We start from the raw sequence: 27032 nt of genomic DNA, 5'->3' as shown, positions 1-27032 counted from the left end.
CCATCTCAGAGAAGTCTCCCTGAAAACCCCAACTGCATAGTGCACCTATAAGTATTATGATGAACACAGCTGTGGGAACACAGAGGCTCACCAACCCAAACAATGAGTCAATATATAAAGTCCCTGTATAGGAGGAAGGTGCCAGTGAAGAGCAATGGCACATTACACCTTGCCATGGGTAACCCTGAAATGTGTTTCTAAGAGGGATGTGATTCTCCCTGGATTCTGCGGGAGGTGTGTGCTTCCGACTCAGTGATGTTGGGTTAGGCCATGTGACTTTCTTTGGCTAATGGAGTCTGGGAAGGGGCATTATGCAACCAGAAGCTTGAAATGTGCTGTAGTGCTTTGGCTCAGTCACCTGTGCTTCCATCATCTGCCTTGAAAACAACATACCCAGGTGTGGCCTCTGTTGCCTGAATGACAGCCACATGGAACAAACATGAATCAACCCACAAAGAGCACCGAGGCCCAGCAGAGCCCAGCAAATCAGACCCAACCGGCAAACCCATTAGAAAGCAGACAGTCCTTGTTATTGAAAGTCATTAGATTTGGGAGGGTGTTTGTTACGCAGCAGCGTTACTGCTGCAAAACCCTGAAGGTATTTTCATGCACATCATCACATCTTCTAGAAAAATTTCTACAACACTTTCTCCATTGATTGTTTTCACCACATCTCACAAATGGTTTCATCCTTTCTCTGATACCCAACTACCACTATCATACTGTCTTCTTCAGTTATAACTTCCCGAAGCAACAATCTATACATATTTGTCTCCTTTTGCTCATTTCCCAACATGCCATAACCCCTCTACATCTTGACATCACAAAGACAATTTTCTCAAATATCACTCATTCTTTTACCAAAAGGGCAGATATGACAGAGAGCTGGGGCAGTAGCAGTCATGACGACTGAGTCCATTAATAAATGACAAGCAAAGAATTGGGTTGAACTGAAGCAGAGGATGTAAAGGAATAGGAGAAGAGCTATTTTTTCAGTCTATTGAGGTTTTTATATTACCCACTTCCTTTCAATTTGTATATTAAAAATTAAAATAAGTCATCTACTGCATGAGGGATCATTCTCAGTTTTCTCAAGAACTAGTTTGGTAATTGTAGGTAATGCCACTTAACTTCTCTGGACCCTGGTGTTTTCATTCATACATGTAGAGTTCTAAACTGAATGGGTTTTTGAGCTGGAACTCTGGGGAACTTTTCAGAATTCATGTAACCAATGGACCCCTATTCTTCCATCCAGTCTGATACAACCTCGTAGGGTAGGCCTGGATTCGGGTGATCTGAAATACCTGGCCATTGATTTTTATCTTCTCAAGCCCCACTGCACAGCCCTGACCCACATGCACACTGGTCAGTCAGGACCACTGAGGCAGATGCTCTCCCACATCCCCTTAACTACTTAATAGGTATGTTTATCTCCTATAGCTTGTGATCTGAACACATTAACTGAAATTAGGTTTTGTATCTCTAATGCAATCTGTTTATACAACCTGATGAATATAAGCTTTCATTTTTCTTTTATAATATTCATCAAAGCACTAGATGTTAATAAATACTTGTTATATTAATTTACCTCCCACACCTCCAAAAATACCGTATATGCAGGAAGTCTTATGCCAAGCCAGAAACTGTGCAGTGAAGCAGATTAATTTCTTCATCTAACCCAGAGTATACCGCGCTAAGAAAGAATCTAAAACTAGTGTGAGTTTGGGAGTTGTGTAATTTAGATATAAATATTCCCCACCACAAACTCATCTGAAAGAATTACAATAATTGGATGTTTTCTTCTTTTCCTCAGCTCCCTATTTACAAAGAAAAAAATGTTTACATAGTTTTAATTTAATCTGAGTTTTTAGGATATTGAAGCATTACTTTTTTTCATACTTATCTTCAGCCATTTCAATATGAACTCACACACACACACACACACACATACACACACACACACACCACTTCTGAAAGTCTACTACCCTGCTGCATAGACAGGCATCAAGCAGTTTCCAAGAGAACACGGCTTCAAAGCAATGATCCTATTAAAAAGATCCTCTGAGAACAAATGTCCATTTCCTTCCATATCATTCGAAAGCATTAAATTAGAGCCACTCCTCTTGAAGTGAAGAGAACCACCCAGCACTTAGCCATCACAGGGTGGCAGAGAACGTTTTCCTTGAAAGCAGTCATTCACAGGTGACAGTACTGGTGTGGGTCATTGGCTCTGACAGTGAAAATCTTCTGTTTCCTTTGCAATTGAAAAGCTGCTTGAGATGACAAGAGATCTCCAAATCATGATTATCTTAAAAATCAGAGAATCGGACCGAGTCACTGAAAGGACCCTCCAGAGAGCTGGGGCCCAAGTCCTCTGGCTTCAGCAGGGCTTGTAGCCAGAAATTGGACTTGTTGAGGAGTCTTTACCGGGTGCTCCTTGCCTAGTATTAGCTATCAGAGCACTAGAAGACCTCTTGACAGTAGTTATTTTTAGTATTTTCCTCGTTAGAAAATAAGGTTGAGAAAACACAGAAAAGCACAAAGAAGAAATAAAACTCAGCCCTACTCCTACCACCCGGTGAGCCTCTGTTAACACTTGGGGGCACAATTCTAAACCTATTCTGTGGCTTTGTATTCGCTTTTTCAAAAGTTTAGATGAGACTATCGCATACACACTATTTCATATGCATATTTTCACAGGAAACTTTGTTGTAAATATTTTCTCCATGTTACTAAATATTTTAACAAAGATTTTTGTCGACAGTGAATTCCAACTTGCCATTTAATAAATACCCATTCTGGGACGTTTAGATTGTTCCTGATTTTTCACTGTTCTACCTAGTAGGGTAGTAGACAAATTCAAAATTTTACCTTTATGTACAAGATATGTAATTTCCACAGGATAAGTTCCTAGTAGGAGAATAGCTGGATCATAGAACATAAGGTGTTGAGACTTTTGACAAAGTATTCCTCAGAAGGGTCCTAATAACTGAAAGTCCACCAGCAGTGTATGACAATACCCACCAGACAGGGCACTGAAGGCCTCAGGCAATGAGCGCCCAGGACAGTTATATCTGTACTGAGTGACAACAAGAGGGATTCTGCACCCTCTCAAAAGGCCCGAAAATGGTTCGCTGAGAAATACTAGATCTACACTAAAAAGTGAAAACTAAGGTTTAGTAATAACGTTGATGTGTGCAGACTTCTAAGCAGCTATGAATACAGTGCGATTCTGGCTGAAAAGTCTATTTTTTCCTCAAGAATGAGAATGCCACCCCAGAGGGACTGAGGCTGGCCAGTCTCTCCTTGGTTTGGATACTTCTACCTGCCTTGACAGAATTCTCAAAAGTGACCTTATTGTTTTTACTGAAACATCTGCTCTTCTTTCTGAATTTTCCTGTCTTTGTGCATAGAACTGTCATCCCCACACTTGGCCAAGCCAGGCCTGGGAATGATATGAACAGACCACCTTAAGCCCTGACCCCGACCCAGCAGACCACTGCCTACCAATTCCTATCAATTCTAGTCCCTGTGTATCTTTCAAACATAACCCTGTTCTGGGGCAGTCACTTACACCTTTGTCATTTCTTGTTCCCTCACGTTCTTGGGACCTTCAGTCTTATTCTTCTCCAATCTATCACACTGACACTACAGTGAAACTCGAAAAGGCATATCAGATCGTGTCACGTTCCTGCTCAGGATTTTAAATAGATTCCAACGCCTACAGACTAGACACTAGAACTAATGTCCAGCCGTCCCTGGTCCTGTTAGCCATAAAGCCCTCTGCCATGTTACACAGCTGGCAGCACATAGCACCCGGGCGCTGGTCATAGTTTCCATCCTGAGCTGCCTACCTTCGCTCATCTGAGGCCCCATATCCTGACTTGGGCCTTATCCTTCACACTTGCGACGTGTGATTTATCTTCCTAGGTACAGCCTCCCTTTTTCCTTCCCACCTGATGCTCAGCACCGCGTCTCTGGCTTTGACTTCGTGTACCTGCCCTGCCATTACCAAGTGTCTCCCTGTGTCCTTGCTGCTGTCTGTTACTGTGGAAAAGATATCAGGAATTCCACCAGAATCAGTGCACGGTTCCGAGCTGTTTAGAGCAGGCCCACAACCTCGAGAGAGACAAAACATTCCTGAAGGGGTTCAGTTGGCCAAGCCTCAGGGTTGAAGGTCTCTAGCACCACAACCAAGGCTGACCATGGCTCTCAGCGGCAAAGCTCCATCTCAAAGTTCTGTCTCATTTGTTGTTTTTCCAAGAAAGCTATCAGAGGAGCACTGTAGAGACAATGGAGCTTCTCACAAAAGTATCCTCCTGCAGGTTTAGAAAGAATGATTTGTATTTGTCAATTTTTTGGAACTGAGGGAAGAGTTAGGATCTGAGCAAGCAGGGAAGCACAATATCCTGAATTTTAGTCTATTAATAACTGAATTTTAGACTATTAATAAATGAGAAGGGAACGAATCAAGCCGGCTATCTAATTTAAATGTTTCCCATGCTGAAATGCAATCGGTTAATGAAAGAAAACAGAAACATTTCTCACGTAAAAAACACAGACATAGATTTAGTTTATTAAAATGCTTTTTAATGTTTCTGATTAAAGAAGAATAGACAGAATAAACGCATTTTAAGAAAATCAAACATTGACATGATGGTTAGTTTCCTTAATAACACAACTAACGTGTTTATAATTTACTTGTTGAGTTTGAAGGGCTCTGCTGCCAGCTACTTAATAAGAACTTACATGTCATAACCTTTTGCATGAAAATAAGACTTAAATTTTCTTATGTGCACAGAAAATGAATATAACTATTGAAATAAAGCAGTGTCGTAAGATGTATAAATAGGCCTTATAAGAACCCAAGTTGTATGCAAATCTTTGTCACAGTTTTAAAAATTATGATAAACAATAGTTTTAGGTTGGAAAGACTCCTGTCGGTTTTCAGTCATAAAGTATATGAATGGATGAGGCTGATTTAACTGGGAAAGTACCTGAGCCCCAAACAAGAGCATGGGGTCTAATTTGTCAGGGAGTCATGGAGGCCAGAAGGGGTCACAGAATAGAGAGAGAAGCAACAACCATGTAGCCCCAATCTGACACAGGCCGTGTTAAAGAGATGCTCTCAAATGCATGTGAACGTATGATCTACATTTTCACTGAGTATTAAATAAATACTTTCCAGATTAACACTTAACAGGTCAAAGTGTAAGAGAATGGAAGGTGCAAGATTCCTTTTTTTTTCATGAAAAAGAGAAAATATTTATGTTTACACAAATGTTGATTATTAAACATGCTGTGGACTTGTTTCCAGATCAAAATCATCGCTTCTCACTAACAGAAGCACTCACTGACGTCCCCTCTTGAGTAATAACAAACATTTTAAAATCTATCCAACTGATTAATAGTTTTTGGCTTTTAGGAGAGCTTTCAGTAAGATAGAGAGACTGGAGTGGAGAGGAAGGGAGGCCATCTGTTTTAGTGTTGAATTTTAATTTCCATTATTAATGTAACAATGGATAATTATTTCAGATAAAAGCTGTGTTCGTAAATTAAAACCAGGACAAGTATGTGGGTTGGCTAGATAACTTGGAGGGGATTTGGATCAATGAGAGCAGAATTTAGTGGTCATATGGTTTGTGTTTCTTGTTAAATTCTGGAATGGCACTGGGATATAGGACAGAAGTAAATTAATTTCTTTTTCACTGTCGTTTTCATGCAATTTTCCACATTATACCCTTTGCTATAAAATGTGCCATGTTCAATTAAGGTGTGCTAGTATGTTGAAGTATTTTTCAACACCTCCGTTGAAATCTCATGAATGAGGTCAGCTCACAGGGTCAAACTAATACATGCTAAATGCTTGTATGTAATTTTTTAGCTTGAGACAGGCTTAGAGGCATTTATTTGACGAACTCTTAAGAATAATTGGTTCTCCAGCAACCTTGACAGAACAGGCTTTTTGAGAATAAAATAGGTCCTCTTTCATTCCTTTCCTGCAGCTCATTTTAAGTAGCATCTTATAAAAATCCCAACATTAAAGTGGCTTCTATTCACCCAATCAAAGGAACTTTTTTTATCCTTTTGGTTGTTGGGTCCTTAAATTGCTCAGAGCCGCTCTCTCCAACTGTCACTGTTCATCATGCATATTTATTTTGCCTTATGCTATTAGCAGGATGGAATTTACTAACTTCCTTGCATGATCCTGTTACACTGATACACTTAACATCTGCCATAAATGATTTATTAAGATTTAGGGGAAATTATATTTCAACATATTTAAGGAGCAAACTTCACTGAAAACATAAACGGTTTACTCACGTTTCAGTACTCTCCAAAGCGTTCTAATTATATTTAAGATATAATTTCATTTCATTATTCTTTTGGAGGCCCAAGCTGTCACAACATATCTTTTCCTTTATGCAGCATTTTCCCCTTAAACACATTCATAAAACTTTCATTTTATCCCAATAAATACAGGACTTTGGTTGTAATGTCTTTTTCTGATCAGATGCGTGTTTCAGAATATAGAAGATTTTGTGATTTTCAGAGTAATACAAAGGCCTAGGCTAGGAATGTAACCCAACAGATGGAATACACACACACACACACACACACACACACACACACACACACACACACGGAAATTTAAGTCTTTTTTTTTTTTTTCTTTAATTGCTCACACCAAAAGTTACGTTATTCAAATGGGTGAAATCACTTGGGTCACTGAAGCTAATGTAGTAAGTCTAGCCTGTTATGTTAAAGCATTAGCTTAATGGATTAATATGTCTCCTCTGAATAAACAGCCCTCTTGAGATTCTTCCAGCTTGTGAGTTCAGTCAATTTACCACCCTCAGAAAGCATTAGGCTTTAAACAGAGTTCTACTCCCTTGGGACATCAGCCTCACCAACTCAAAATGAAACTTTGCGGGGCCACCCACTGCATCTCCTCACCCATGTTTCCCACTTGTTTGAAGAGACCTGTGACAAAGGAGACGCAGTTGTACAGTGTTTAGATTTGTAACAGTTTTAACTACACTGCTGTATACACAGGCCAAAAGCACCATTTAAATTTGGGCAACTCAATTCTTTGGAGCTGAGCGACCTCATCCCTACAATAAGGAAAGAATTTATATATTTTTGTGGATAAAATGGTTAAAAGGAACACTTCCAGAGGAGCTACGGGGAGGTGGGTAATGGGGAAATGTCTTTTCAGCTAAGACAGAATCCGTTGACCTGAATTCAGTAAGTATTCAGTAAATATTAACTGTTGTTATCACCATCGTCGTCATCATCATTAACAAATTTACAACAATTTTCCACGTCCAGGGTGTAGATAGCACAAATTGCTATAGCAACAACATAGGACAGAGGCTCGTATCAGAACAAAACCCCATTTCTGTGTTAGTAAATAAAATGTCACAGGGTTTAGTCTGAATATTTCTTTTTAAGGAACATACTGAAGCAAACATCCATAAAAAACCTTCAATGTCTGTTGCCCAAAGCATAAACAATTATTAATCAGAGACTGACACTAATCTACAATAGTGGAAAATGGAAAAAAAAAAAGGGTTGCAATCTGGAGGTCCATTAGTGAAAATTTCCCTTCAGTGTGTTGTGCTTGACTTTCAGGATGATTTGAAAAATAAATTTGAAATGAAAATTAAAAACAGTATCAAAATCGTAGAATGCTGCAAAAGCAGTGCTTAGAGGGAAATTACAGCACTGAATGCATACATTAGAAAAGAAGATGCAAAATCAATAATCTAAGTTTCCACCTTAGCAACCTAGAAAAATAAGAGGAAATTAAATCCAAAGTAAGCAGCAGAAAAAAAATTGTAAGAATTAGAGCATAAATCAATGAAATAAAAATAGGAAATCAATAGAGAAAATTAATGAAACCAAAAGCCAGGTCTCTGGAAAGAGCAATATAATTGATAAGCTCTCAATAAACTAGAAATAGAGGGGAATTTTCTCCACTTGATAAAGACTATCTACAAAAACCCTACAGCTAACATCATACTTAATGGTGAGAAAGTCAACGTTTTCCCACTAAGATCAGGTACAAGGCAAGGTCCCCTTGCACCACTCCTTTTCAACATTGTACTGGAAATCCTTCATAACAAAATAAAGCAAGAAAAATAATAATAAAAGGTATACTGATTGTGAAGGAAGGCATCAAACTGTATTTGTTGTTCACAGAAGACAGGATCATCTGTGTAGAAAATCCAAAATAATTGACTTTAAAAAACTCCTGAAACTAATAAGCAGTTATAGCAAGGTTGATTTTCTTATTAGTTATTGTTAAGGTCTTACTGCACCTAATGTATAAATGAAACTTTATCGTAGGTGTGTATGTATAGGAACAAACCTAGTATATAGAGGTTTGGTACTATCTGCAATTTCAGGAGTCCATTGGGGATGTCAGAACACATCACCCATGGATAAGGGGGTTTCTGTATACATTTGTCCACACCCACAGAATGGACACTACCTGAGTGAATCCTAGGTTCACTGACTTCAGTCATTATGACGTGTGGATGTAGGTTCATTGTTGGTGAAAAGAGCACCATTCTGGTGACAGGTGTTAGTAACACAGGAGGCTGTGGTAGGGCAGGGGGATGTGGGAAATCTACCTTACAATTTGGTTGTACTCCAAAAACTGCTCTAAAAAGCTTTCAACAAAAAGTACAGTGTCTCTGTGAAATAATTTTATTTTATGATAAAATTATAATGGAACTTGAATGACTATTCCAGTTTGCTACAGGCTTCACGGCTCCCCCGTGCTTTGAAATCGGCCAGGTTCAGGTCCCCAGGTACCTGTTCGGGTTCGGCGGCCGACTGAGTTGACGCTCTCTGAGAGTCAGGCAGAAGAACGTGCCAGACCAAACCAAAGAGAGACAATGCCTTAGCTCAGGCTCAGTAGTCCCATTTTTGAGGAGGAGCTAGAACTGACTACTACAGTTTTTCTGTAGACTATCCACAGACGGTTAGAGATATTCATAGATGAACACAATTATTAAACCTTAGTTCTTACTTCTTACTGTGAATCTAACATTTCTCAGTGAACCAAGTTCAGGCCTTTGAGAGGTGGCAGAATCCCTCTTGCTGTCACTCTGTGCAGATATCTGTCCTGGGCGCTCCTTGCCTGAGGCATCCAGTGCCCTGTCTGGCGTGCGTTCTCATACACTGCTGGTAGACTTTCAGTTCTTATCTTTTTGAGGAATACTTTGACAAAGTCTATCAGAAGCTGAACACACTTATGTTCTCTGATCCAGCAATTTCCCTTCTAGCAACTTGTCCTAACGAAACGATCAGGGATGTGCACAGAGATTGGTGCGTGAGGACGTCTAGCACGCTATTCGGTACAAGAGTGAAGAATTAAGTACCACCCAATGGAGCTGTTTAGGGAGCAGTTTCCCCCGTTCGAATGGGCACGTTTAATCTGCAGATCTCTGTCCTTCTCCATGTCTTCCATCCTCCCCTAACCCAGATCCTCACATTGCTTCATGCCTACTTCATGTGTGATCCAACCCTATTCTGCCCTCTGAATTTCTCCTGTCTGTTCTTCATCCAATCCTCACAACTCTGTTCTTCCCTAGGTAATAGACGGTTCATCTGACACTCAAGTGCAGGTGACAACACAGATAAAAGGCCAGACCCATAGGATGCTCTCTACTGTTCTCCAAGGTGAGATGTTTCTGTTAGCACTCATCTCCTGAATCCCAGGCCCTGTGTTTGTGTTCACAAGGGAGGAATTCCAAAGATGGAAATTCTACACAAAGCACAAGACAGGAAAGATATGAATGAGTCAGGTAAACAGTCTAGAAATGGGGGTTTCTGGTAATGGTCTTTATCTGGTCTTTCATCCTAGTCTAAACCTGGGTCCATTCTGGTCTCTGATCTGATCCATTCAAGGGCTGCTTGTATACTGCTTTTCTGGAAAGTTAAAATAAGTCAGCGTTTCCAACAAATATTTATCTTGCAAAATGTTACCATTATTCCTGAAATAGACTAAAATCATTATTACAAAAGGATACTTACTGAGTATATGAATACCTTCTTTAGCAATTAATGACAATAGTCAGCTCAAGAAATGGAAATACTAATAAGACATGTAGCTTTGGATAGCTAAACTATTAAGATGTATTATAAAACTTGCCAAAATACATTGCCCTAGATGTGATGATGTCATATCTTCGTGAAACATTTTCAGCAGTGAATATAATAAAAAGCGAGAACTAAACATAAATCAATGTTAAACAAGAAATGAGAGCAGTGGGTCTATATGATTCCACCACTGCAGAATTTATGCAGTGGCCAACAGTCATACAGATACTATTAGTAAACAACTGTGGGTATTTAAGAATGAAATAAAATATTATTTTGCTTTCCACTTACTTGTATTAGTTTTTCCAAATGACTTCTATGATGCTAGGACATAAATACTTGTTAAGTTATTTGGGCCTAAATGCTTAGTAAGTAGATGTACTGGGCATTTCTATTGCCCTAGGGAGGCAATGAAAAAATTACCAGACACTGAAGGTGCTGTTGACAGAAAAAGTTTCAAAACCTCTGCTAAAATGCTATGAAACTCTAGATATAAATTATACATTACTATTGTATCTTGGCCCGTTCACAAGATTGAATGAAACACTATTCATAAAACTGTATTTGGTTACTACAAAAAGTATTTAACTTCCAAATTTAAAAAGATTCTTAATTTGTTTGCTTTTTTTATGAAACTAAATACTGATAGCCATTGTATAGGATTTTATAATGGTAAATTTCAAGTCCTTCGTTTCAGAAAATTACTTTTCCTTCTATCCTTGGTTTCATATTTCTGTAATTTAAGTCCGCACAGACTTTTAGGCAAAGTGCCTAGCAATCAGTTGCCAAAGAATGTATTTGTATGGAAATTTCTCTTCTAATGCATAAATACAATAAGGAAACTTTAACCTCATTGATAAAGAAACACCGGAGGTAATGGCAATCAAGCTAAAATCTTTTATAAAATTGCAGGCTTGTGTTTTGTTTTTAGTATCTAAACTAGCACCAATTATCCAAATCAGTTTACTTCATGTAAATGAATCTCATCAGAAACCATCCTTAATCCGGGCAGTTATTAAGTGAAATGGGGTTTACCTCAGCTAATGTCTGCACAAAGAGAAAATAAAACGCCAGGGATAGCCTGTTATTGCTTCCAGCACTGGGCTTCCCTTTGTTTACTTACAATCCCACCTCGGGCAAGAATGAGCAGGTATAATTATATTTTTGACTGTCATTTTCACAGTTTTAATTTGACCCCACATTTTACGGAAAAGAGAAGAGGCATACAATAAAGGAGCCCTTTTATTTATACCAGTCTGGCTTAGTGATTAAGAAAGGGAGGCAACAATTTTGCCACTAATTTCAAAAGGGACATATTTAAGAAAACCTGTACTTTCATGCTTAGAAAATACGATAGACTGATTTTCCAACTGGCATGACTATTTCATTGCTCAAAATAAAAACGATTTTCATTATAAAATGGACTTCCAACTTGGATATTTTTCATCCCATTAAATAGGAATGCATTTTTTAATAAAATAATTTAGAGCTCTCAAGAAGATTTAGTCCTAGACATGAATCAAACCCGGGTTTTACATTATCAAACTGAAGAAGTTTAAAAGGAGATGAAGGTGACTTTTGATGTCGGTTTTAAAAATTCTTAATTGTCATTTTTCACGATTAAAGGTTAGCCTAAGAGAAAAATCACTAAGACTTGGAACCAAAGGCACAGTCACTTGCAACAGACTTATTATATATTCTTTTGTTTACGTCCAGACCTTGCATGCGCTAATTTAAAACTGACAGACAAAACCCTCATCACCTAGAAGCCTGGGAAAATGAGTTCTCCTCACAATGTCCCTTTGAAGGTAATGGCTCACATCCCATCCTCAATAGAAAGTGACACTTAATTTTGCAGATCCTGGTTTTAGGAACCCAAGAGGATAAAATTGTCCTGGTAACATCAAATACACAATTGAGGTTGAGTTGAGTGAAATTTGCTTCATTAGAGTGTCATAAACAGCCAAAGTTGGGAGCTGGTAGAAGCGGGGGGGGGGGGGGGGGTTAGAGAGACTGTAGGATTGATGATTTTATGTTTTGCTATTTTATTTTTCAAAGACCTTCATTTTGCCAAGTAATTTTTTTTATTACTTTAATACATTATTCCAGATTCTAAGCAAAAACAATTAAACCTTAAACACATAGTAATTGCCACACATCTATGCCACGCTATTCCTCTATCCCCATGTCAGGTGAACCCTACTGAAGGAAAGACAAGATGATATTTTTGGTCTGTTTGCCTTGTTTAATCATCAATACATAATCAACTCCAATGACTAAAATAAGAGTCACTCATAGAAACTGACACAAAATCAGAAAAGTCATCATCTGCTATTGAAGTTTATATTAATGAAAATCGAAGGGATATGATTAGCCTCCTGCAAGAGTGACCCAAGAGGCACTTGGGAATGACTTGTGCGGGAGACCAGGGAGTCTCTGGACCTCCTCAGGTCCCCAGCTCACAGATAAATCACTACATCTGAGTTCTGACTTTGGAAAACCTGCATGGCCACATGCTAGTAATAAACGCAAACAAAAACCAAGTGGCTCTCTGCACGGAGTTCAGAAAATGAGGAGTTGAAGAAGAGGAATTGGTTGGGTTTGATTCAGAAAGACCTGGAATAGAAGTCATTAGAAATACGTACTCTGTGATAATGCAGAAGTGATCTTCCAGCGTCGGCCACAACCTGAGCGATGTATCTTTCAAGACTACCTAATCTATTTTACCCTGGTCTCCTAGGTCCACGTTTGCCTTGCAATTTCTTGGCTAGCAACTTGGGGTCCAGGGACGTTTGATAATAGGAAGAGCTGTCTTAGATAAGGATGTTCTAGTGACAAGAAAGGCCAATCCCCCTAAATAATAATGTTAGCACTTATTTATAAATAAATTCATGAGACTTGTTAGTCTGAAGTCAATCCCCAGAAACTCGCCATTCCTACGTGAACTGACAGCATCAAGTTCCCCGAATCTAGATTCTGGACCCACAGAGATTTCTTCAGTCTGCCAGAGTAAATGTGTGAAATGGTTCAAAAGAGAGCATGTCATGACACAGGTGTCAAAACGCACAGAATGTACAACGCCGAGAGTGACCCCTGGTGCCACCTACGGGCTTGGCGTGATAATGGTGTGTCAGTGGAAGGTCCCGGATTGTAAAGGACGTGCCCCTCTAATGCAGGATGTCAGTGGTGGGGGAAGATGTGGTTAGGGGACAGGGGATGTACAGCAACTCTCTGTGCTTTTATTTTTCTATGAATCTAAAACTGCTCTAATCACGCAACAACATGGATGGACCTAGAGGGTACTATGCTGAGTGAAAACAGTCAGACAGAGAAAGACAAATACCACATGATTTCACTTACATGCGTAATCTAAAGAACAAAATACACGAACAAATGAAACACAAACAGACCCATAGATACAGAGAACAAATTGATGGTTGCTAGATGGGAGGGGGGTTGGGGAGATGGGGGAGAGAGGGGAAGGGATTAAGAAGTACAGATTGGGCATGGGGAATATAGTCAACAATATTGTAATAGCTGTGTACAGTGTCTGGCGGGTAATAGACTCGTTGGGGTTATCACCTGTGAATTATATAAATGTCTGACCACTATGTTTTGCCATATGCCTGAAACTAATAAAAAATTAATAAGAAATAAAATAAATATGGAAAGTCAGAAAGGGAAAAAAAACAAAACTGCTCTAAGAAAAAGAAACAGTAATGCACACAACCAGAAGTTAAAGGCATATATTCTGCAGTCAAAGAGACCCACATTAAAATCCTGACACTTCCACTGGTTGGGTGACATGGGACAAGTCATTTGTCCTGTCTGAGTTTCATCTTCTTTCTCTGTAAAATGGAGGTAATAGTATGTACCTCCAGCATTGTGAGAGTTAAATGAAACAATACACGTAAAGCATGTAGCATAGGGCCTGGCACACAGTAAGATTCCGTAATTTCCATACTCTGCCCAAAGTCAATCCGATAAGCGTTGACAAAAATATATAAATCTCAGCCTGGCTCCTCAGAGAGCCTATGGAACACAAAGATAAGAGAAAAGACAGCAGGCTGCAAAAGCCGGTGAAAGAAAGCTTCCAGGCAGTAAGAGAGGGTCAAAAATTCTGCAAAGCATATCAGCTGCGTCAGGTTTTTTTTCATTAATACAATTGATATAAACTTTATTCTACTGTCTAAACTTTAACCAAATCACAGACCTAGAGACTGAGAATTTTCTGCAATTAATCATAAGGGTCTTAACGTAAGAAAGTGATTCTTATAACAAATACCAAAGGAGGACACAAAACAATAGAGTCTGAAGACCATTCCGCAGAATTGGGATGATGAAAGAAAAACTTGACAGAGGTAACAGCTCTCACCGAGTTTAGCTCAGGGGTTTGAAAATCCAATAATGATAAAACAATGGAAATTAATACCAGCTTACACTGACCCATTGTATGAAACAGCTTGATGAAACTGAATGTTTTACTAACTGTTTGTAGGGCGTCATTGATGATATCACTCCCTACATCCAAGTGTCCTGTTGCCATAGTACCAGGGACAGGTATACTTTCCTGAGCAAGTTGTTCCTGTGTGACTTAGGAATCCCTAGGAATATAACGGTTGTGTTTTCTTCTTCATGCTCGCTGCTACAGAAACTTGTGCCTGACCTCTTGTAAAGATGATATAAGACATCATGACTTGCATTTGTGTATTCATGGATTCCTCTCCTTTTATTACTCACATTCCCTTCGGCCAAGTTCCCTCAATTATTTTTAATTGATTCCAACATGACATAGTAATGTATGTACCTTTGTAAGCCATCATTTTGTAATAATATGAAGTGGAAACAAATTTTAAAATTTAATAAGGAAGGAGCTTTCAGGACACAGTCCAAAAATGAAATGGGTGCTATGTGGATGGCTAGGTCCCATTAATACAGGTTTCGAGGTTGTTGTTGTGTTTATTTTCTTTCTGTTGCTGGCTTTGTGTCATGTATTACAAGCACCAGAATTTAAGATAAACTGCACGGCGCTACATGGCATGGTTTACAGCTTGGTTGAGGAAAGAAAAGAGCAGGAGTAGCAAGAAGAGAAGCAAAGCCAGGGTCCCCCCACTCCTGATCAGTAACACACCGTTAGGTCATATCTCCACAATATAGACACAACAGATGTCCATCACTTCGAGATCATAGATAATCATAAAATGTAGTAACATGAGCAGAAAGTGGTAAGTTTCGCGCACTGCCAGTGTTTTTAATTTAGTTTAATTGGAAATTTATGTAACTTAATTTTTAATGAGGGCTCTGCTTAATAGGCTCCCTAAAATAATGACAATGTAGGAATTGACTGTCGCGAGCCAGTGCCAGGCTCCTCTTCCAGACCTCGTCTGGTTCCACAAAGTGCCACGAAAAGTCCACTGACAGTTCAGTGCTGCTAGGGAATGTTTCCATCTTTTTTTTTTTTTTTTTTTTATTCAGGAACAGAAGGAAGAGATCAGTACCAGATTACAAAGTCTGGCTTACACTACCCCTTACCATCAATAGCATTTACAGCACATAAAGCCCAGGAGCGTCACACAAATTCTAGTGTGATACCACTAAAATATAAGAGAGGTGAGATGATCTCACAGCTTTTATATATATACATATATACACGTGTGTCAAATAAAAATAACAAGCATCACTTTTTATTCCCTAAAATACTTTTCTTTTATCACTTAATACACACTTCAGTATTTGTTCATTATTCCCAGAGTCAAAACTAAGAATGGTGTTTCCAGACCTTCCTCCAGAAGCTCTCATTAATTCACAATAAAAACATCACTGAATGAGTCCACTTTTGATGTGGTTAATATTGGAGGAAATAGGTTCTGAAATTAGAGCGACTAGTACTTGAACAGTATCTCATAGTCTGTATATACCGTCTTACTCACTCTTCCCTACAGCCCTCAAAAGCACGTCTTATTTTCATCTCTATTTTGTCTATAAGGAAATAGAAGATCAAATACAGGTGTCGGCAGTGACTGATCAAAACCCACACAGTCTAGTCAACAGAAAGACCACACGTCTCCTCCTACCTGCCTTTCTTCCATCCTTTCCTCTTTCCTAAAGTATTCTTTGGGGTATTGAATTAGTCAGCTTGGGCTGCCATGACAAAAGACCACAGACACGGTGGCTTAAACAACAGGAATGTATGTTCTTACAGTTCTGGAGGCTGCTAGTCCAAGATCAACGCGCCATCAGGCTTGGTTTCTGGCGAGTCCTCGCTGCTGGCCTGCAGATGGCTGCCTTCTCATTGCGCCTCCCAGGGCCTTTCCTCTGTGCTGGTGGGAGAGGGGGAGAGAGAGAGAAAGACAGAGAGAGAGAGGGGAATCTGGTGTCTCTTCCTCTCGTGATAAAGCCCCAGTCATAGTCCTACAGGATCAGGGCTTCATCTTATGACTTCATTCAACCTTATTATCTTCATAAAGCCCCCATCTCCAAACATAGTCCCATTGGGGATTAGGGTTTCAATACATGAATTTCGGGGGGACAAAATTCAGTCCATAAAGGTCGTTAGCTATTATATGACAGACACTAGAGATGGAAACATGGTGATGACCGAGAGACACCCGGACCCTGAGCAGACACTGAGACACCCCATTGCCCCTTACACAGCACTACCTATGGAAGGCACAATGTTGCCTCGTCTTCTTCATACCATAATTGAAAAAAAAACGAAATCATGGACCTATAAAGAATAAACTTCAGACCATTCATTTGTCTTAAAATGTGTGGAGGCTGAGATAATAAAATTTGCTCACAAGCCCCCTGGGAGGAAGGTGAGTGGGGTCCTTTCTAAAGGGAGAACAGGGCTGGACCAAGACTTGCCAGTAGAAATGGTTATTGCAGTGGCGGGCAGTGGGGGCAGGCAAGAAATGTCACTGTGAATTCTGGGAGGTGGGTGCTGTGCCTTTCTCTCATCTAGCCTGTGAGCCACAGAAAAGCTTTTTTTTTTTTTCCACCAGTTCCAAAACTCAAGAGCCTTTCTAGTTAAGAAATGTCTGCTGTGAAGCTGAAGCAAATTCACCAGTGTGTCAGAAAGGTTTCTAAAAGAACACAGAGAAGGGGGCTGAACGGCATCGCGGCCCCTTGAGACTGTGATTCTGTGTCACCTTCCTACAGGGCAAATGGAGGTTAAAAAAAAATGTGGGAGAAAACGCGTTCTAAGACCTTTTGTTTAATGACATGCAAATGAAACAGTTACTAGGTAGCCAAGCACCATGGATGCTAATTCTGCAATGTTCTGTGAATCCATTCTTTGCTTCCCAGCTGGCAGAAACTTTATATTGAATTAGACATAATATGGGCTCTGAGTCAGACAAATCTGGCTTCTGCTCTCACTCCAGAGCTTACTTGTTTTATGAACTTGAGCAAAATACCTAGTCTCTCTGAACTGTGGTTTCCTCAGCTGTAGAAATTAGAATAAGCTGCTGCATTGGGCTCTCTCAGGTTCAAGGAAAAGCGGTACGGTCCAGTTACCACAGGATACTTATTATAAAGATGAAACGGAAACTATCTCAGTCCCCATCCAGATAGCGAGCATGTGGCTCATTATGATTCTGAGAAGGGCAGGTGCTGCTCTGATGGCCCTCAGGGCTCAAGGTCACCCAAAGGTGAGGGTTCATGACTTCCTCCAGGAGCCGCTCTGCCAAAAGGGTGAGTCTCTGTCTCTGTCTCTGTCTCTCTCTCACTCCCACTTCTTCCCTCTCTCTCTCCGCCCCCCTCCTTTTTCTCCACCTGCTTCTTTCTATTCTACCAACTTCTCTCTACTCTGCATTTTATGACTCTTGTTCACTCCCTGCTTCTATTGCCTTCGTTCTATGGCCTTTTCTTTGTGGATTCCTTTCCATCTGCTCCTGCCACTCATTGCATCCTTGTGTGTGTGTTATTTTTAAGCTGCCTAAGAGACAGGATCAGATCAAATTACTACTGAGAACAGAACTGTCTTGGGGACAGAAGTTGATGTCTGTGCCATGCAGACCACTCTTCAGCCTGTGGGGGCCTGCCCTAGACACTGATGCTCTTAAGTGTGGCTGCAGGCTCAGGTCCCACGGGGCAAAGCGTGGTGATGCCTGCACACAGACCTGCTGAGCAGGCAGGCCCTCTGGGCTTTCTCAGGAGAGCAGTGGAAGGTAGCACTCACTTGCATGAACTGCCCAGCACAGGCGCTAGTGAGGGTAAGAAAAACGGGCACGCATCTTGACTAGTGCCTGGCTTATAGCAGAGGCTCAATAAATCTTAGCCCCCCCTCTTTTATTCCCACTGCTACTAGTCTAGTGCAGGCCTAAGTTTTCTCTTACTACTGTGGGTTCCTACAAGTCTCCTTGCCTCCACTTCATCTCTCCTCCTAGTCAATCTGTAGAGACCAGGTGGAATCATTCATTTATTTAACATATTTAACTTAAATCGAGTGCTCATTATGTGTCAGACACTGTCTTAGGTGACAGAAATACAGAAATTAATAAGGCGTGTATTCTTCCCTTGAGGGACTCAAAGAAGAGTGAAGAAAACCAATAATCATAAACATATACCATAAAAGGTGCAGCGGAACCCCCAAAAACAAACAAGTTCATTCCTGGTCGGCAAAGACATGTCTAAAGAGGAGGCAACAGGCGAGGCTTGAGAGAGCGGCTCAAAAACAAAAAATGCTCAGGAAGAAGGCGTTCTTTGCACAAAGAGGACCGGATCATGAAAAGTTTGAAATTTTCATGCAAGGAATCGGAACATTGTAAGTCAAAGAGGCAAACACAACTTTTAGGGGATATTAACAGGGAATAATGTAAAAAAATAAATACAGTAGTCCATAATCCAGCTGGGTTAAAAAAAAGTAAACAATGGCAAACAGGTTTCTTTACTGTAGGATTTCTTACTGTTTTTAAATATGCAACTGTGTTCTGTGAATCTCCAAGAGGAGAATTTGATACAGGACATTTTCCAAACTAATTTGACCTGGAATCTCTTTTTCCATGGAACGCCTGGCAGGATGTGTCCTTAAACCCGTGTCACTATATCATATCCTAGGATATAAGGTCACTGTCTAAGAGGAGTCGGTAAGGAGTTTCTGCAGGAGAGTGAGGTGAACAAAATCCTCCCACAGAACCCAACGTCCCATGGAATAAAGTACAAACTCCTGCCCTGCCCCCCCAGCCTGGCCCCACACTGCCTCTTCAGCCACACTTCTCCACTCCTTCCTGTTACGTTCCCCACACACTGGACAAACTGGACACTTCATTTCCCCTAAGTGTGCTTCTATTCTCCTGCTTCTCAACAGTCTCCTTTTGCAATTCTACTGCTCCTTCAGGATTCATCTCCAAGACCACTTCTTCAATAAAGTCTTTCATGATTCCCCAAATCAGATTCAGAGTTATTCTGCTCTCCCCCTGTGTGTGGCTTTTATTTCTAAGTAGCCCGTATTTCATTCCATTCCACCCAACAGAGGGCAGCGTTCACGTGTAATGGGAGAAAGGAAAGTGTGGGGCATGCTGGTCACTGCTTGCCAGAACCACTCAAGAAGCAGTTCTAAATTTCTCCTTCTATATCACTACTTCCTCTTTGGGTTCTGAGATGGACCCCTCCACCACTAAAACCCACACACAAAAACACACACAGCAGAGGGTTCCAAAATTCTCTCACTGCACACAAATACGCAGAGGAAATTCAGCTTCTTTATTTTCTCTGTAACCAATCTAATTTTCTTCATTAGCACCCACCTGCTGAGTGGTGATAAAAACTGAACTCATTCCAGTCTTGTAAATTCATCTAATTCTCTCTAGAGAACAGTCTTTTTTTGGGATAAATGTCCAGTCTTTCAGATGTCCTCTCTCTCCCTGACTTCTCCAAGAGACCATCTGGGCATTTGAGGCAGTTTCCTGTGTCCTCCAGACAGTAGGGGAGGAGGTCCAGGATTCTATTCTCTGCCCCTCTGCTCTTTCCTGGGCTGGCACCCATAGAAGCACCCGTAACTATCCCTGGGGTTTCTGCTGACATCCGCTCTGAAATTTCACAGCTGGCGGGATGTATGGCCTGACCTCTTGCAGTTTTCTTAGGCCTCGTGGTCTGATTTCAGCCCATCTTATCTCTCGTTGAAGCAGTTGGTCCTGACCCAGGTGGCTTACCACTGTGACTCTCAGCCACAAGGTCACCTCCACTCTGACAGAAACCCTGGACAGGCCAGAGTCTCAGCTAATTTACTCTGCCCCTATCCCTGCTGGGGCCTGCAAGAAAATCGAGGACTCCATCCAAGTAGGACTGGAACAAAAAGAAAGCCTAGAAAGCAACAGTCAGGGTGAGGTACAGGGTGGTTGCTCAATAAAAATTTGAATGGAAGGTTCCAACAAGAAAAAAAAAAGTATAAATTTTTATTTTATCAGTGCTTATGATATTTTTTTAAGAAGCTCTACTATAAATGATAATACAAATTTCATCCAAGGATTTCAATGTTTCTTAGAACCATTTTAACATAAGCATATTTGATTTCTCACTGATTTTGGCTTATCATCAGCAAGGTCCCTACCTTCAGATACTTTAGATTTTAATAAAAATAATCATGGCATAGATAATCAAATGAGGAACAAGCAGACAATAGTATCTGAACAAATTGTTGCCTTTAAACTGAAAAACAAAATGAGGACCTCACAGACTAATCAGCGAGAAAGTCAAGTCACAGAAAGAGCCTGAAAGTGAGATGGGAAGTGACAGGAGAGACGTGGGATTTGGAATTTAGGCCACGAGGGGTCAGGGAGTTTCTCTCATAGTTATTCTCCACCAAGGTAAGAGTGCCATATTACTCTAATGAAATTAAGCGTCTCTAAGAGTGCCTTAAGCTCTTCTCCAAATATGACACTATCTAAGTGAATTCCATACTGATAGAATGTTTGAAATTGTTTTCTAAAACATAGGCTCGGAATAATAAAGAAGATCAAAGAAGAAAATTAAACCCTGTCTAATATGTTGACTGCATCTGTATTAGTTCACTGGTCAGCAATTGGCTTCTGGCTTCCTGTTAATTGTGACATTAGCAGAATGTAAGGCTTGCTATTGAATCATTTAGTGGGTAGTAGGTGCCTATAGGGGGAGGGGGGATTAAATTAAATATCATTTTAATAGTGGGTCAAAAAAGGCAGGAGCTTTAGAAATCATCTTTCCTGGGAATATCTTTGAAGTGATGATCTTTAAAAATACATATATTTTATATTTGATACAGAGTCAGGATTTCATGGGTTTATTTATTTTTTGTTTTAAGTAAAATCTTCCCTGAAGATCAATGCACCACCTAAATATGAAGCCAAGCATTGACTATTTCATCACACCAAACACCATTTCTTTCCCTCTGAAAGGTGTTGAAAGGTTCATTTAATCCAATGACTCAATTGGAACCTTTTATGATGCATTTTATGTGGCACACAATTCATCTAAGTTTTAAAAATGCGTTGGAAGAATACCTTTGTACATTTCAACGACCCTGAGTGAGCCCCCAGTCATTTTACATTCACGGATATTGTGCTACAACCTGCTTGCTTAACTGTAAACTTTTATTTCCAATTAACTTCTGCCTATGATCTATTTAAACCCTCAGAGAAGGTGGGAGAGGTAGGAAGTCGGAGAGGCAAAGGGTTTCTCCTGGAATAAGGCAGCTCTCAGTCAGTCGGCTTACAGGTATCAGAGGAGAAGGCCAACAACAGCCGCAGAAGGCGGGGGATCTTGCCTTTCTTCATTCGGCCTACGCTGAGCCCAAGTGAGCTCGAGCTGGCAGGTGGAGCTGAAAAATGGAAACTTTCCAGCAAAGCAACAAGGAGAAGAGCCCAGCCAGTCCTCCCAGACTCCGGAAGCATTGGTTCCAGGTGACCACCAGGATTCAGGATCTGAAGATCCAAACCATAGAAGGCACTCATTAGGACAAATGAGGACAGAAGCAGAAATAAGATGCTAGAGCCCGTACAAGCATATGCATGTCAGTTGGAGGAAGGCTGTGTCAGACAGCAAATGACTGATCCAAGAATAAAAGAGCTGAGGGCTATTGCAAGTGAAGCCAAAGAAATGGCAGAAGACAGGATGCCACCTCCCAAAGTGAGCTGTGTCCACTGGGCTCATGTCACCATTTTGGAAAAGTGCAAAAGAACTTCCTTTCATGTACCTACCAAGACATGACCCCTTCCTTTCTTACGGAGATGACAGCTCTTTGATGATGTGGACCTTCGCAACACGCCTAACTGTACAAGCACTTAATTGGCACCAACACACCTGACTTCTCCTTCCAGATAGATGACGTCAGACCCCGCTGAGTGCTTGCTCTGGGTTGGCTAATGCCACTCAGAAGTGTGGTATCATAGTCTGCTGCCCTCCACTAAGCCACGTCAACCAGTCCTCTTCGTGGTGCCTACATCCCTCTGTGTCCTGGGCTCCCGCTTACAACAGACAGACAGGACACTGAGCAATTTCCACCCAGAGACCCTCCCTAAAGAGTTAATGGTCTGAGTTCAGAGTCAAAACCCGAGCTGCATATCAGGATCACTTGGGGAACGTCTGAAAAACAACCCGAGTCTAGGGTGGGGCTCAGATGTGGATAATTTTTAGAAGCCCCCCAGAAGAGTCCACTGTTATGAACGATTGTCCAAGTGTGGGCATTACACATAACAGCAAACAAACACACCACAAAGAGAATATACACGGAGTGCACTGCAGGGAGACGCCATTGCTCGGGCGAGTCACACCATGATCACACGCACAGTTAAATATTCTTTGTTTAACGAAACTGAAGCCAAAAATAAACTTAAGTTTACCATTAACAGTAACTGTGTTACGTCCGTCACTTTTGGCCTGGCTATAAGTTCTCCACAAATGGCAGAGTTCAGGAAACGACAGTGGCTTCCTTGGAATACAGACTATTTAATGCTGTGGTAACAAACAGACCTCAAATTTCTCAGCAGCTTAACAGCAGTGAAGGCTCATTTCTCACTCAGGCGTCATGTCTGTCACAGGCTGTCATCTGGTCCTGCTCCCCGCATAAGAGCGCAGGATATGGTGAGGTCAAAATGGAACACCAATGGAGCCATGGATGGGGGAGTCACACCACTATAGTCTCGCTGGCGGCTGGGTTGGAGACACAGGAAGCAGGAGCCACACTATCTGCAATCCGCCATCCACTTCTCTGCCAACCAACTAACCCCTTAGCATAGCCACAGCAGTTATATCAGTGGCCAATGGCTAACTGGTTACAGCTGATGACCAACTAGTTATAGCTGATGGCCATCTACTACCCGAGCCAGCACCTTTCCAGGTAAGGCAGAGAGCCTGGAAACTGCTCTCTGGAACTCTGTCCCCACACAGGCCAATTGGGGATTTCATTCTCCTTTGTCCTCAGTTCAGAACGCTGGGTTACAGAGTACCCATTGCCTGGGGCATTCCTGACAGTGGACAACTGTCCGATTTGCTAAGAACTAAGGGGTTTCCTGGGATGTGGGACTTCCAATGTTAATTGCTAAATCTGAAACAATCCTGGGCTAATCTACGAGTAATGGTTACATTACCCTCTTATTGATCAGGCTTACAGTAAATGACAGTGCTTATTGTTTTTCAAATCAGGGAAAAGCTCTAAAACCTGCTAATCGGTGTGTATAAAAACAACATAACACAGTTCCTACCCTGCAGGAAAATGATTCCCAACCTTGTTTTTTCATTTTTGTTTTTTTGTGTTGCTGTTGTATTATCATAGTGGCAGCCCATCGTGGATATGCCTAAGAATCTCCTTGCCAGAAAATCCTCAGTGGATTTTATTCATTTAACCTGGGCTTCCATGGACCACGCAGACCTGCAGACCAACACTGCCGTGGGGACAATCACAAGGCAACTGATTCTACCCCAAAGCAACCCGTCCTGTCCGCTACACTGTGAAAGTCCTGAGTGGGTTATTCCTCCTTGGCCATTGCAGCCATTAGTTTTCTGCAGCCATTGCCACTGTTGTGAATTCTCCTGCAGCTGCAATTACTGAAGGCTAATGACAAACTTCTGCTTATTGATCAACCACTATATGCGAAGCAGGACGCTAGCCCTTGACACGGTAGCTCAAGCCCTCCCTGACCACAAAGGTTGGGTTACTCAGCCCTGCAACATACTCCAAGAGTTCACTCTACCTACATTCTGACAAGAGTTTCTGTTCTTTTCCAGACCTGGTGATTGCCGGTGTCCTTGCTTATATACCCTTGTATGTACCAAGAGAGTGAACTAGGCTTTTATCCATCATTCTATCCCCAACAATCTCTTTCTCCCTAATTACAAAGCAGGACCCCTTGGAGACAGTCCACTTAGAGGCAACCTGACACTGAACCAGACTGCCTGATTTCAAATTCTGACTGTCACTTACCAGCTATGAGACCCTGGGCAAGTTTCTTAACCTCTCTATGCAAGCATTTCCTCATCTGTAAAATAGGGACAATAAAAGTGCCTACCTCACCAAGTTGTAAAGATTAAATATGAAGCATTTAGAACAGAGCCTGGCATTAGTGACAAATCATTCTGGTTTGCCTGGGATTCAGGGGGTTCCCAGGATGTAGAACTTTCCATGCTAAAACTGAGAAAGTTTGAAGCAAACCAAGATACCAAGATGAGTTGGTTTCCCTACCTGGCACATAGTTAGCTATATACACATATTAGCATTTTTTTTTTTTTTTTGATTGATGTACTTGGTGATATATGGAAAGGTGGCTCTTTTGGACCATAGTTAGATTGTTACATATCTCCAATTTCTGTTACTTTTCAAAAGTCAAGTCATTTGAGCAAGTAGGACACATACTCATCCTGGGTCCAGGACTCAGTATGTTACGGATGCTTCTGTCTTCAAACGTATCTGAAGTGGGGGCCTGAATCATCTCTGGTCCATCTCCCCCAAGGTTTTTATATTAGAATCACAAACTGACTTCTCATTGATTTATGTACCCTTAAGACCTGCTTGTTAGAAATGGGGCTTTCTACTTATTGGCTCATTTGCTTGATCTTGTCTAATGAGGCAAAATTTTGTCATTCTAGGAGGTAAAACATTATTACTGCCAACAGAACCCAACATTATTTGGCTTTCCATGCATTTGCTATGTATGAACAAACGGCATTTCTTTACCTTTCCACATCTTTCAAAACTACATAATCACAAATAGAATATAAAGAATATCTCTTAGGCACTGACCCAAACTTACATAGATACACACATAAATGTAACATAATTAAAAAGCAATGTGCACACAGATCTGGACACGTGTGACTTAATTAAAAAGTAACATGAATTTTCAGAATTTATCATTCCAAAATGACGATGTCACCCTAGAAGGAGGTGATAGGGAGTGTCAGCAACAGGAGGACGTGTCAGATCAATCCCAGCTCTACAGTACCGCTAAGGAACCTGAAATTACTTAAGCATTTTGATTCTGGTTCCCCACCTGGATGACAGGGATCATACCTGCTTCGTAGGACTTTAGTGAAGATTAAACGAGAGTAATGTATATTAATCATTGAGCTTTCTTCTTCCCACTTTTAAAGCTAAGTTTCCAGGGGCGGAGGAGGAGGCCCACAGCCATTCCAGAGAGGACGCTGCCCCACAAAATATTTTGGAATTGCTTACACCACATCCTTGTAAATTCTAAACAAACAAAAACTCACTCTGAGTCGAGTTTGACGAATAAAGTGGGTGACTCAAGCAGAGCCCCAGGAGCTGTAGTAAAAATGGAAATCTAAAGTCATTGGGAGCAGTCCCGGCCACTTCCAGTCTGGCGCTGCCTGATGGGAAGCGATGTTTGCACAAATAAACTTAAAATGTGTGATGCGCCCCAGTGGATCTTTTAACAGTGGTGGTGTCAGCAAAGGGAACGGAGGCAGACCCCCACCACCCGAGTCGTGCCCTGTGACCTTGGGGCTTTCTTGCTGCCTCGGGAAGTCGTGGGCAAGCCCCTCGCGGATCCTGGATCCCAGCTCCACAGCTTTTGCGTTATAAGCTTTCATACTTTACTTGAGCGTTTCTTTGTCCGGAGAGGGCCCAGGAACCAGCGCGAGTCTGACTGGGTCTGGGGGTGAACTGGGTCCGACTTCAGAACCAGACTGGGTCCGGGAACCAACAGGGTCTGACTTGGAAACCGGACTGGGCCTGGGGACAGACTGGTTCTGGGGATGGACTGGTTTCGACTTAGGCGCTGGACTAGGTTAGGGGGTAGAACTGGGTCCAACTTAGAAACCAGACTGGGTCCAGGGACGGACAGGGTCTGACTTGGGAACCAGACTGGGTCTGGAACAGAATGGGTTTGACCTGGAAACTGGACTGGTCCCGACTCTGGAACTGCACTAGTTTTGGGAACAGAATTGGGTCCGACTTAGAAACCAGATGGAGTCAGAGGATGGACTGGGCCCGACTTGACTGCGTTTGGGGACGGACTTAAACTGGACTGGGTCCACTGTGAGGCTTCAAGTGAATACAATTTTGTGTTAACGGTACAAGTAGGTTAAGTTAACCTTACCCAAGAATCTTGAATTCCAGCAGCCACGGTGGAGAACTTTTAACCATCTTAGGTAAGCTTATCCATTTTCTTATCCATTTACATTGGACGTGCCCTAAGGAAAAAGGGATCTCAGCCAACCACTCACTATAAAGGGCACAGGGAAAGTTATTTTTCTTCTTCACCAGTTTCTGATGAACAGGATGAGAACTGCTGGGACATATCACTCACTCTGGAGCCTGAGGGTGGGATCCTAGAAAAACTGGAATTCTTACCAAAGTCAGCTCTCCCAGATCTCTCTCTGTGGTGCCTGGTAGAGAGAGGAAGGTAAAATGTCACAATGTCACTTCTTTTCCAAATTCAGATTAGCATGACAAACATTGATCCTTTTTCTCCCAGGGACAGTTA

General features: G+C 41.3%; 1 long non-coding RNA gene across 1 annotated transcript in view; it reads right to left on the bottom strand.

Annotated features, from left to right (window-relative positions):
- LOC141573102 (uncharacterized) overlaps window positions 1-27032 on the bottom strand; it is a 123295-nt gene that overhangs the window by 93778 nt on the left and 2485 nt on the right. The window contains exons 3-5 of the long non-coding RNA XR_012498663.1: window positions 26900-26934; window positions 26646-26739; window positions 16314-16433 (exon numbers count right to left, since the gene is read on the bottom strand). This is a non-coding gene — a long non-coding RNA (uncharacterized LOC141573102). The remainder of the gene's footprint in view (window positions 1-16313; window positions 16434-26645; window positions 26740-26899; window positions 26935-27032) is intronic.

Source organism: Rhinolophus sinicus, linkage group LG09, assembly GCF_036562045.2.
Source record: "Rhinolophus sinicus isolate RSC01 linkage group LG09, ASM3656204v1, whole genome shotgun sequence".
NCBI lineage: Eukaryota > Metazoa > Chordata > Mammalia > Chiroptera > Rhinolophidae > Rhinolophus > Rhinolophus sinicus.
This window is presented reverse-complemented; position numbering and strand designations above follow the sequence as displayed.